We start from the raw sequence: 9909 nt of genomic DNA on the forward strand, positions 1-9909 counted from the left end.
ATATATGGCTCCAGACCTAAGTGCCCTGTAAGCTGCGTGGCTGCACAGCAGCCTATTTAGCGCCGCGCAGGCGCTCAGGGAACCTGCCCAGCTGGGACCTGCCATGGCTGGGGGAGGGGCACCCCTTCCCCGGCCCCAGCCCAGCCCCCAACCTGCCGTGACCAGGGGAGGGGCGCCTATCCCACAGCCCCAGCCCTGGAGCTGCCACGGTGGAGAGAGGAACCCCTTCCCCCCCCAGCCCAGGGGGGAGGAGAGCTGGGGGAGAGAGAGCTGGGGGAGTCCTCTCTCCCTGCTGTAGCCCCGGAGCACCCTCCTGCACCCCAAACCCCTCATCCCCAGCCCCACCCCAGAGCCCACATCCCGGCCAGAGCCCTCACACCCCTGCACCCTCCCACACTCCCAAACCCTCGGCCCCACCCCCACCCCAGATGAATTTTGTTATGTGAACCAATATGAATGTGATATGTCGCACATCACTTGCATATTGGTGCACATAACAAAATTCATTCCACACATGTGTGGGGAAAATTAGAAGGAACACAGCTCCAGACATGAAAATATTTTTGCTTCATGGAAATTTCAGGAGACATCCACCTTTGACTCCCTCCCACCAATCCTAAAATCTTTGTGCATGGAGGGTCAGATTCCAATCACTCTTATATCACTGTAAAGCAGGAGGAACTACACTGAAGACAATGGAATTACAATAATATGAGATAAGAATAAGGTCTATATTCCATTCTAGTCCAAACCTTGTTTTTCAAAACCTATATTAAAGTGCTAGCCTCCTTTTCTGACACCTTCCCACTGACTGAAAATTTACATTTATTGTATTTACTTTACAGTAGGAGTTTTAATGTTCCCTGGCAGTTTCAGAAACTGTAATAGAAATCATTTTACAAAACTCCAAGAGTTAAAGTTCAGTGAAACAATTATAAATCAAGACTTTCCTTATAACTTTTGTCATCTGTGACTTTCACACAGTATCTTTGAGTGCCCTATTCAGTTGCTATAACAACATCTGTTGTTGGAAACTTAAAGTTGTATTTGTCACATGCATACCACCTGAATGGAAGTAGGAAAATTATACGTTAGCGTTAACATAGTATCACATGACATTCTTAATTTATCTGGATGTAACTGGCTAAGAGTGGTTTAGCCTGTTACTCGGCTGGCATAAATTTACTTCCTTGTTGGCTTTGTGGACCATTAGTCATTAATTTTAAGTAGTAGCAAAGTGCTTTGCAGTTTGATTACGGGAGGAACTAATTGTGTAAGGTATGGGATTATTTACAATGGACAATAAATTAAAATGAGGGTGTAGATGTTTTTAAAATTCTTTTTTGGCTTCATTTCTAATGTTTGTCACTGTAGTTTAGTACTATCTTTGTTGTTGGGTCATCTTTCAAAACATGTTATGCAATATGTACGAAACATTACAGGAGTTTTCAGAATTCCTCCAAAGCTGGTAATTTGAGTTTAAAGGAAAAATTTTCAAATTGTAAAATGTAATTCATTATGCTGGCTAACAAATAGTTTGGGTGCATATTTATGTAGTTTGTAACACTGATTGAGCTCTGATATATTTCTCTGTAAAAATATTAAACCTTTTCTTGACATCATTGTTGATGTTATTAACAAAGAGTCTGCTCCTGCTGCAGTTTAAGTCAATGGAATTTTTCCTTTGGCTTCAATGGGAACTGGACTGGACCCATAGACTAGGAAGATTTATATGTGCTAAATATTTAAAGTTTTGTTTTCTTCATTTCTCTAGGCTGAGCCAACTGATTATTGTTAGTGATCAGACACTGTTCTGTATCACTGTTGGCACATCTAGCACTTTCTTTAAATACCTTTGTAAAAGCACATTTTTCTTCAGGTATTTGGATATTCATTTATTCACAGGCTAGAAAGAATCATTAAGGGAAGAAAATTGTTTTGCATTTTTAGTGGTACCTAAAAATTTAAAATTTTAATTAAGAAACAAATGTAACACATTCCAAGAATAAAACTTTACAGTACCACTAGGTTTTGAAATATCTGTGAAAGAATGCTTCCATTGCTGCTTTGTTAATTTATAACTACCAAATGAAAGCCTCCAGCCTCATCAATTAAGAAAACTACAAATAGTTTGAATTGGTTTATCTTCAAAATGTTACTCAGTAGCACAAGATGTTATTTATTAGTTATACCACGGCAACACCCAAGGGCCACAGTTAGAATCAGGAGTCCAAGGTGCTGGGAGCTGTACAAACATAAAATAAGAGTGTCTCTGTTCTGGTCTGTGCTTCCAATATAAATAGATGGAGACTTAAACTCCAAGTGCCACATTTTCAAAAGGTTTTTAATCCAGTCTCCATTTCTGTGTGTGCAACTTTGTATGTTCAGTTTTTGTTCACTGTCTTGCACACACAAGGCCTGATGTGCAAAATGAATGCAGAGCAGGTCAGAGTCAGAGCATAGATGCCCAACATTTTCTGAAAATAAGCCCCTTTAAGGTATTTCAAGTTGATTTCACAAAAACAGAATTTTGAAATATCAGTAATCAGTTTTGAAAATCATGGCCTGTGAGTCCTGGTTTAAACAACAAGAATATTCTTCCTTTCTAGACCAATCCTCCTCTTTATTTTTATGATATTACTCAAAAATTGGGCATGAAATGTAGTGTTTTGAAAATTCATCCATTGTGGTTTTTTAAGACTCCATTTCCTCTATCCATTACCTAAGCAGTTGTTAATTCACCTACCTCCATCCACCATATCTTCTTCCATTATTGTCATGTTATCATTAACATTTCATATAACGTTGGGCCTGTGAGTCATGCTAAAACTCTAGCTGCTTGTAACTCCAACTAAGAAGATCTATGAATAGTTTTGTATAGTTTGTCAGCAATCAAGAACCCTTGATTTTTCTACCTTTGGAACCTGGACTACTTTAAATTAGAGAGGGGAAATAAAGTTTGGGGGAGATTATGCAGCCCCTTGAGTGATACATATAAATAGCTTTTTTGCCCGTCCTAAGGAATTTGATCCAGAAGGTGAGCTGTTGCTATAGGATAAAAGCTCTTTTGGCTGCTCAGTTTTCTGCGTTGTTTCTGATCCCTATAGTATCTACAATGATCTTACTTTCTAGTTATATTTATAGTAAGGGGAAACTTGTGTGAGACCAAGCCCATAAGACTGCATATTTTGCAGGAAACAGTGAATCTCACTGTAGCAATGAGGGGATCATAGCTCTTGGTGTGTGCTGAATACCCAGACAAGAAGTTAAAGGTTTGGGAGGCTGTGAAAGGGAATTTAAATGATGTAAAAGTTTTCAAGAATCATAACCCTACAAGAGAATAAAAGCTCTGCTTCTAAGGTGAAATTTCTGAGCAATTCTTTATTGATGAAGAGCTATAAAATAAAACCCAGCAGTTTGTCCCAGAACTATTTATTGCCCTTTCCAAAATTTGTTGGATGATTTCACAGTTGAAAATTGTTATATGCTCCAGTTCTTTTCCAGAAACATTTTGCACTCTGCACTGCTTAGTTTGAGGAGAGAATGGAAATTGGAAGAACTGAGGGATGACCCCATCTATATCCATACAGAGCTTTAACAAATAATAGAATAAAAAAGACAATTTTATACTACAGTTCCATACTTGCAACTGCATATTCTATTGGACCTTTCCGACTCTCCCTAAAGTTAATGAAAGTACTTCCATTGATTTCAATGTGCATTGGATGAGGCTCAATAGGCTGCACCCAATCTGAACAGGTCAAAAGTTTCTTCCTGAAATACATGGAAAAAACATCTATTTTCAGCAAATTTCAAAATAGCATTTGGGTCTTCCCCCCACCTTTTCAGCTTCATGAAAAATGAATAACACTATCTATTATTCCTTGAAAGACTCAGAACATTTCCTGTGGAACTGTTAAAGTTTTCAAGGATTTCTGGTTGCTTGTCACAGATTATTATTATCATGCTGAGGACTAGTTATGAAAGTTTTTTTTTTTAATTCTCTGAATGCTATATATTGTACACTAACAAACAAGCCTACCCTGGCTTCACTGATTTCTGTAAAAAAATATAGAATTAGGCTTTCTCTGAGTGAACAAAAGTGAACAAACAACAAAAGCCAAAGAAGCCATAAGCTAAGTGAGAAGTAAAAATCAGAGAGGTGAAAGTTGATTGCCTATTTTGTAACAAGTGTACATGGTTTAACCTGAATCAGCCTAGACTGTCTTGCATAAACAACTCTCCTTCCCCTACCCTTGCTTGATTTAACACAGAACATAAGTGCATGCAGAGTCAATGAGGGTGAACCAAGGCTCTGGTCACAAGGATACAGAGGTGACTTTGTTCTACTATGATGTCAGATATTTTATCTGAATCCTCAATCGAGTCCTCCAGCTGTATCCTTGAGAGAGCTAGCATAGATATTAAAATATTGGAAACATGAAGGACACCGGTTAAATAAGAAGTGTGTGACAAGTTCAGTGGACTGAGTGAATGACAAAATGCAATCAGAGCTTCAAGAAATGTTTATGCACACAGCATTCTGATGTATCAGTGAAATAAATGTATTGCTTTCCTGTATTGTCTGTTGCAACTCTTCTGATTTTTTCATTATGAACAAATTCTGCTTTAACACTAAAAATAGGCCTAATTCCCTTCCTCTTCCTCTTTCTATTTAACAGGCATATATATATACTGCAAAATATAGACAGACATTAATTGGGCTTGTGCAGAATGCTTTTTGTTGTTTATCTCTGCTAGGCAATGTAAAACACAATACTACTTCTCCAGATGTGTCACTGGCTTTGATTTCATGTGTAAAGCCCTACCTGATTTGGGTCCTGAGCCTTGGCTGAATTACAGTCCACCTCTCTGTTTCTGGTAATTTGCAGCACTTAAAATCAGCTGAGCTACGTCTGTATCCTGGACTGGAACTCTGGGGGACTAGATGCAGGGCATTCTTGGTACAAGGCCCTTGGCATTGGAATCTGCTTTCTTGTTGGTCTCTTGAATACCTAATTTGTTGACCTTCAGACTATAATGGAAAGCTCATCTGTTGACTTCCATTAGGGAAATACAGTGGGATGAATTTTACAGAGGTGGTTGCTTCCCATTATCAAGGTTGCTACTAGGCTGCCCTCCACTTTGGTTTGGAAAATTTAATTATCCTGGAAATTGTCAGATTTATTTTGAAGACACAGGAGAATATTTTTGCAAAGCCTTAAGAATTTGCTTTAATCATTTATGAGCTAGATCGTTAAAAATTCTCATGATCTGAAATGTTGACTTTGCCTAGTGTTTGTCTCGTTCTGTAGCTCAAAATGGCTTGTTACTGTTCCCCCTTTGAAATTTCCACATACATACATCTTGAAAACTTGTGTGCTGGATCAAAAACGAAGAAAATTAATTACAATTAAACCAAGTTATTCGTTTAATTTCCTTTGGATAGTTTTAGTTTCAATCCTGTTCCAACTGATTTCAGTGGGAGTTTTTTGCCATTTACTTTAGTGAGAGAAGTCTTGGACACTATGGCCTAAACTTTCAAAAACATGAGCTCAGTTTTTTAGTCTCAGTTTTTGAGGCCCCAGCATAAAACAACTACGATTTGATGTCTTCTCATTTCTAGGTTTAAGTCATATTAAATTTGTTCTGAAGACACTGAATAAACCAAATACTTCTTTTCAAATGGAGCCTTCAAAATAACTCTTGGAAAGTTTTGTGTAGTGCCGAGGCTTTCTTGTGTCCCTTTACCAGCCCAGTGAAACACCATTATCTCACCACACTCAAAACATAAATAGATTTTACTGACTATCCCCAGGCAGCCTTACTGTCGCTTTTTAATCTTTATACAGTACAAGAGTGATAAGCACTTTCAAAATGCAGATAGATTAGATAGATTTTGACATTGGCTTGTGCAAGACGCAATTTTCAAGGGCAGAAATAATAAAACGTTTAAGGATTTTCTATTGAAAAACTAGACACAATTCTCCATCACTGAAAACTGATAGAGAAAAGAAAAAGCCAATAGAGAATATATTCCACAATAGCCCCCCTCATCAGTGATTTATTTCAGTGGCCAAAACAAAGATACCAGAGTTGGTGCTTATATAAAATGCATTCTCTTCGAGAGCTTTTCATGACCCTTTAAAAATGCTGGGGTGATATTTTCCTTGTAGACAGTGCATTTTTAGTGACAGATTCTTTCTACAATTTCCAAATAGCTAGGGGAATATGGATTTTGTTTTATAGCCATTATTAGTTTGGTCAGCTCAGCTCATCCCTTTAATTTAAAGATAGGGTGACCCCCTATTCATAACATATCAAATAACTTTATCTTCATTTACCTATGTAATAGACACTGACAAAAACAGCCCTGGGGAATTCAGAAACAATCAAAATGATCCCAAAACTTTGTTTAAAAAACCTAGTTAATGTTGCTAGATGATTACAATAAACTCAGTTATCTATGGACTTTTATTTATTTAGATTTAAACAATAACTCTAAAGATGCCTATTCAAGGCCCACAGGACACTAATACTATATATTAATATCATACTTAAATCTCAACAGAATTAAAACAATCAATTCAACAGGACTTCAGCCAGCTACAGAAGCTCCTTTACACCTGTTCATCAATATGGGATACATACCTTCAGCACTCTCCAGAACCCATCTCAAGTTTCTTTTTGGAGCATGCCTGCAAGGTCACCACATTTGCACTATTTCAGATGAGAGGAGAAAATTCCAGGGTTTCAGAGCTCTCACACAGAATGCCCTGCCAGCCACTTCCTCTCTTTTATAACAAGGAGGATCCATCTTGATCATTCCTGCTGACTGTAGCTGTGGCAGTATGACACGGGAAGAGAGGCAATCCCTCACATAAGGCAATCCCAGGCCCTTTAGGGTTATATAGGTCATAACCAACACCTTGAATTTCACTGGAGACTAGTGGGCAGTTTAGTGATCCCTAAGTTTGAAACCTAGTAACTGATGGCAAACACACTCTCAATCAAAGGGGCTGATATTACCACCATCATTTCCTCGGGCTGCTTGCCCCACCCCTCCCCCATCACCTCAGTCTCATGTGGGTTGAGCTTCAGCCAGCTCACTGTCATCCATGACCGTATGACCCCCATGTTTATAGTATGTGAGCACTTTGAGCTTTAATAGATTTAGCCTCACAACCCCCTAAATGATGAGAAAGTATTACTACACCATGATTCAAATGACTGACTTAGGCAGAAAGGCTCCAGTTCTGCAAAGCACGTAAACCTAAAGTGAACATGAATGGCCCCACCAAAGCACTTGAACACGTGCTTAAGGTCACACAGAAAGGCTGTAGCAGAGCCAGGGAATGAACCCTGATGGCCTGAGTCCCAAGTCAGTACCTTTAATCACAAGACCTCCCTTTCATCTTACATGACTTACAAATTGCAAGTACTTAAAAGTGCACAAATGTTTAAAAGTCATAGAATCATAGAACTGGAAGGGACCTCGAGAGGTCATCTAGTCCAGTCTACTGCACTCAAGGCAGGACTAAGTATTATCTAGACCATCCCTGACAGGTGTTTGTCCAACCTGCTCTTAAAAATCCCCAATGATGGAGATTCCACAACCTCCCTAAGCAATTTATTCCAGTGCCTAACCACTCTGACTAGGAAGTTTTTCCTAATGTCCAACCTAAACCGCCCTTGCTGTAATTTAAGCCCATTGCTTCTTGTCCTATCCTCAGAGGTTAAGAAGAACAATTTTTCTCCCTCCTCCTTGTAACAACCATTTATGTACTTGAAAACTGTTATCATGTCCCCTCTCAGTCTTCTCTTCTCGACTAAACAAACCCAATTTTTTCAATCTTCCCTCATAGGTCATGTTTTCTACACCTTTAATCATTTCTGTTGCTCTTCTCTGGACTTGCTCCAATTTCTCCACATCTTTTCTGAAATGTGGCGCCCAGAACTGGACACAATACTCCAGTTGAGGCTTAATCAGCACGGAGTAGAGCAGAAGAATTACTTCTCGTGTCTTGTTTACAATACTCCTGCTAATACATCCCAGAATGACGTTTGCTTTTTTTGCAACAGCGTTACACTGTTGACTCATATTTAGCTTGTGATCCACTATGACTCCCTAGATCCCTTTCCACAGTACTCCTTCCTAGGCAGTCATTTCCCATTTTGTATGTGTGCAACTGATTGTTCCTTCCTCAGTGGAGTACTTTGCATTTGTCTTTATTGAATTTCATCCTATTTACTTCAGACCATTTCTCCAGTTTGTCCAGATCATTTTGAATTTTAATCCTGTCCTCCAAAGCACTTGCAACTCCTCCCATCTTGGTATCATCTGCAAACTTTATAAGTGTACTCTCTATGCCATTATCTAAGTCAGGGATTGGCTACCTTTGGCACACGGCCCATCAGGGAAATCCGCTGGTGGGTCAGGACGGTTTGCTTAACTGCAGCGTCCACAGGTTCGGCCGATCTCAGCTCCCACTGGCTGCGGTTCACCATTCCAGGCCAATGGGGGCTGTGGGAAGCGGCGGCCAGCACATCCCTCGGCCCATGCCACTTCCCGCAGCCCCCATTGGCCTGGAACGGCGAACCGCGGCCAGTGGGAGCTGTGATCGGCTGAACCTGCGGACACTGCAGGTAAACAAACTGTCCCGGCCCATCAGCAGATTTCCCTGACGGGCCGTGTGCCAAAGGTTGCCGATCCCTGATATAAGTAATTGATGAAGATATTGAATAGAACTGGATCCAGAACTGATCCCTGCGGGACCCCACTCGTTATGCCCTTCCAGCATGACTGTGAACCAGTGATAACTACTCTCTGGGAACGATTTTCCAACCAGTTATGCACTCACCTTATAATAGCTCCATCTAGGTTGTATTTCCCTAGTTTGTTTATGAGAAGGTCATGCGAGACAGTATCAAAAGCCTTACTAAAGTCAAGATATACCACATCTACTGCTTCCCCCCATGCACAAGGTTTGTTACCCTGTCAAAGAAAGCTATCAGGTTGGTTTGACACGATTTGTTCTCGACAAATCCATGCTGACTGTTATTTATCACCTTATTATCTTCTAGGTGTTTGCAAATTGATTGCTTAATATTTGCTCCATTCTCTTTCTGTGTACAGAAGTTAAGCTGACTGGTCTGTAATTCCCTGGGTTGTCCTTATTTCCCTTTTTATAGATGGGCACTATATTTGCCCTTTCCCAGTCTTCTGGAATGTCTCCTGTCTTCCATGACTTTTTAAAGATAATTGCTAATGGCTCAGATATCTCCTCAGTCAGCTCCTTGAGTATTCTAGGATGCATTTCATCAGGCCCTGGTGATTTGAAGATATCTAACTTGTCTAAGTAATTTTTGACTTGTTCTTTCCCTATTTTAGACTCTGATCCTAGCTCATTTTCACTGGCATTCACTATGTTAGATGTCCAATTGCCACCAACCTTCTTGGTGAAAACCGAAACAAAGAAGTCATTAAGCACCTCTGCCATGTCCACATTTTCTGTTATTGTCTTTCCCCCCTCATTGAGTAATGGGCCTACTCTGTCTTTGGTCTTTCTCTTGCTTCTAATGTAGTTGTAGAATGTTTTCTTGTTTCCTTTTATGTCCCTAGCTAGTTTGATTTCATTTTGTGCCTTGGCCTTTCTAATTTTGTCCCTACATACTTGTGGTATTTGTTTATATTCATCCTTTGTAATTTGACCGAGTTTCCACTTTTTGTAGGACTCTTTTTTGAGTTTTAGATCATTGAACATCTCCTGGTTAAGCCAGAGTGGTGTCCTGCCATACTTCCTATCTTTCCTACACAGTGGGATAGTTTGCTCTTGTGCCCTTAATAAGTCTCTTTGAAAAACTGCCAACTGTCTTCAATTGTTTTTCCCCTTAGACTTGCTTCCCATG

Source organism: Emys orbicularis, chromosome 1, assembly GCF_028017835.1.
Source record: "Emys orbicularis isolate rEmyOrb1 chromosome 1, rEmyOrb1.hap1, whole genome shotgun sequence".
Taxonomy (NCBI): Eukaryota; Metazoa; Chordata; order Testudines; family Emydidae; genus Emys; species Emys orbicularis.